Source organism: Plectropomus leopardus, chromosome 20 (genome assembly GCF_026936395.1).
Source record: "Plectropomus leopardus strain MGB_pleo_1.0 chromosome 20, ASM2693639v1, whole genome shotgun sequence".
In the NCBI taxonomy this organism is placed as follows: domain Eukaryota; kingdom Metazoa; phylum Chordata; class Actinopteri; order Perciformes; family Serranidae; genus Plectropomus; species Plectropomus leopardus.
Window position 1 is genome coordinate 4399939 of NC_142195.1, and position 3829 is coordinate 4403767.

A 3829-nucleotide genomic window follows, 5' to 3' on the forward strand; every position below is an offset into this window, starting at 1 on the left:
CGGAACTAAGAAAATTAAGGAAGGATGTAACTGTCTGAAAGACATTTATTACTGAAATCTTTTTGAAATTTTACATTTTCTGTCATAATTTCATTAATGTTTCAATTCATGGTTATTAAAATTGATTAAAATGTAAGAAATGGGTTGTTAAAAAGATAGCTTTAATTTAAAAATGATTTAAAAATATACCACCTTTTAAAAATATTGTTTGGTTGAAAGGGATGTATTGTTCTTTATGTAATTAATGTATTTGATATGGAGTGATAGGTCACATGACCAGAGTTCAGGGGTTGCACGTGTGGCATTATGGGTTGAAGCGCCAACATGGCTACAGAGCAGAGTGCTAACATGGTTGCTGAGGAAGTACATACGGCCCCAAAATATTAATATTCTATGTGGTTCAAGAGGCGCACACGTTTTCACGGTGTCTGAGGTGTCTGCGGATGATGAAAGAAGGAATAAAACTCAAAAAGACATCTGTACGATGCATGGCCATTATTCATTGAACTAGTGTAGTTACAAAGGAAAAAGTACAGTTCTCAAAAAGGCCATTGAAATTAGGGACAAAAAAAATAAAGAAAACTTTTTCCAAAGATCAAATTAAGGCACTGGGGAGACTAACCACAAAAGGGATGAAATGGAGCAACGACACAATTAAAAAGGCATTAAAAATCCACTTTGCTGCGGACCAACTGGCTACAAAACTCTGCAGGAATTGCAGATTCCCTGTCAGGAATATGAACCCTGCAAAGAAGGATGCAGTGTATCAAATTTGAACCTGGTGTGTTAACAGAGGTTTTTCTGCCCTAAATGTTTTCAGTAAGGCAACAAGTGCTGGACTGAAATACATGGTGCAACGAGAAAACGCCCTCTGTCATACATGACCACAGCATGGCTCCTGGAGCAGATTGATCACTGGTTTGATCTGATGTCATCTCGCCATCCCATTACAGCCTTGAGCAGGACAACAATGGAGTAGTACCAGAAGGCTGTCACCCTCCTCCAGGACATAGTTTATCTCTTCTGTGGGATGAAGATTGGGAAAAAGGGAGGTTGGAAGCCTATACAAACAGGGCTGACAATGGCGACATCAATATTAGCCATACAGGAGGAGATGCTGTCACAAGGACGCAGGTTTGTGTTGACAGCTAGGTTCACACAAGACTGCCTTGAAAACACATTCAGCCATGTGCGGTCAAAAAATCCTGTCCCAACTCCAGTGAAATTTAATCATGCGCTAAGGATCATATCGATGGGGCAGTTCCTCACAACCATCAGGTCAGGGAGCTACCAGGAAGGTGATGGTACCTTTTTGGCAGACTTCCTTTACACAGTGGAGCCAAATGTCCCTCCATCAGTCAGAGTGGAACAGCTGATGGCGGTGAAGAGAGAAACACCTGACCTCTCTAAAGCTGAGAAATGCATTCTCTTTCACCTTGCGGGCTACATCATCCACAAACTCATCAGGTTTGCCAGCATCTGTGAGAACTGCAAAACTGCAACTGAGCACAATGACGACAGTCCATCCATCCATCAATCCATTTTCTCCACTTATCGGGGTCGGGTCGCGGGGGCAGCAGCCCAAGCAGGGAAGCCCAGACTTCCCTCTCCCCGGCCACTTTGTCCAGCTCTTCCTGGGGGGATCCCGAGATGTTCCCAGGCCAGCTGAGAGACATAGTCTCTCCAGCGTGTCCTGGGTCTTCCCCGGGGTCTTCTACCGGTGGGACGTGCCCTGAACAACTCACCAGGGAGGCTCTTCTCAACGCGGAGGAGCAGCGGCTCTACTCCGAGCTCCTCCCGGATGACCGAGCTTCTCACCCTATCTCTTGTCACCCTAATGACGACAGTCCTGCTGGAGAAAACAATCCTGGTAAACCTGGAAGAGTTTAAGGCAGGTGCTCTTTGTCATCCCTCCCGGGAAGCCTTTGATTTCATCCACAACATTGAGAAACTATTAAGGACCAGGACTGCTTCCTCCCTCATGAAGCTTCCCAACACAGTGGATTTCTTGGAGAAGGAGGCTCAGGGACTCTCCAGCAATCTTCCATTATGCTGTGGAGTAAAAGAAAAAAATATTAGAAGATTCATTCGGCTGCAGTTAAGAATTGAAGAAAAACAAATAAGAAATGACAGAAAAAAACAACACTTGTAAGATGGACATCTTGGAAGCAAGAGCCAATCCAAAAAGGTAAAGAGGGACAACAGTAGCCACTCATCCAGCAACCCCCACACAGCTCCAAAGGTGCTACCCAACCCATTCATATTTGCAATGGAAACATTTGGAATAACCATTTCCCCAACAAGTGCTCCAGCACCCAGCCAGCATCACCTCTCCCCCACCGTCCAGCACCAAACTAACCTCACTGTTGCTCCTCCTGTTAGCAGCTAGCCAACATCGCTGCTCCTCCATCTACAAGCACCTAGCAAATATCACTTCTTCTACACGTACCAGCAACCAGCCAACGTACTTCACCCAGCCAAAATCACTGCTCCCCCACCTACCAGCACCCTGCCAACAACAGTGCTCCTTCACCTCTCTAAAACCGTCGCTCCTCTCCACTGCTGACCTGTAACACAGTCGCTCCTCTCCACTGCTGACCTGTAACACAGTCGCTCCTCTCCACTGCTGACCTGTAACACAGTCGCTCCTCTCCACTGCTGACCTGTAACACAGACGCTCCTCTGCACTGCTGACCGTAACACAGTCGCTCCTCTCCACTGCTGACCTGTAACACAGTCGCTCCTCTCCACTGCTGACCTGTAACACAGTCGCTCCTCTCCACTGCTGACCTGTAACACCTACTTTGCTCATCCTGCAGGATTCTTGACAAGAAGCAGCATCATTGCAGTATGCTTTCTTCAATTGATTACTGATATATTACATATTTAATGTGATTACAAATATAATCAGTAGAAAATGCAGTATAATACATAGTAAGTATGATTATTCCTAATTTAGCCTAGTATTTTTCATTTTTAAATATACTAATCTTGTGTTTTAAATCACACGCAGGTGCTTCATCTTCTTCTTACTTTTGTCATCAATGCAAAATCAGCTGAGCTGTAACAGCAGGGGCAGGTATAGTCCACAGAATCACATAAAAGCATTCATCGTTATGTTTACACACAGCTACGTTTTTTTTAATGCACTATAAATACAAATCGATAGCAATATATAACAAAAAGTCATCTCCCATAATAATATGTGATAATAGCTTTCTTAAACCAGCTCAAAAACTAGCTCATATCAATGGAATGTTATATCTAAATACCGCCCTATTCGCACAGGATTCAGCATTACGTGGTCTGTGATTTTAATCCCGTGCAAAACAGCAATGTCCCTTATTTGTATTTGTGCCGCCCTCCCTCGGTGGTTAGAAATAGGGCCCGTTCTTTATTTATCAGTGGAAACGGGGTGCTGCAACATAGGTAAGGCATTAAAAAATGTAAGCAGCGAGGAAGAACTTGTTTTATAAAACTGGCTTTGGTAATAGATATACAACTTGAAAAGGAAATATTTTTTATTTCACTTAAATAAAGAGCCTCACCCCAGGCACCCCCTCCCCGGATAAATAAAGCACAGTCCCAAAACACCCTGAGTAATATACTGCTGTGGACGAGGCCTCACCAAAACATACTTAAGTCCATTTAGCCACTTTAGATTTAATATTAGTTTTAGAGTACACTTAAATTTGATATATTTTCTCCTATAAACCTTACAAACTAGCCCTGTTTAATTCCGCCTTTTTTATGATTTAGAAAAAAATGCATATAAATGTAAAAGTTGTCAGTAAATTCGTGGCATCGATCACACTGTCCAGATGCGCCG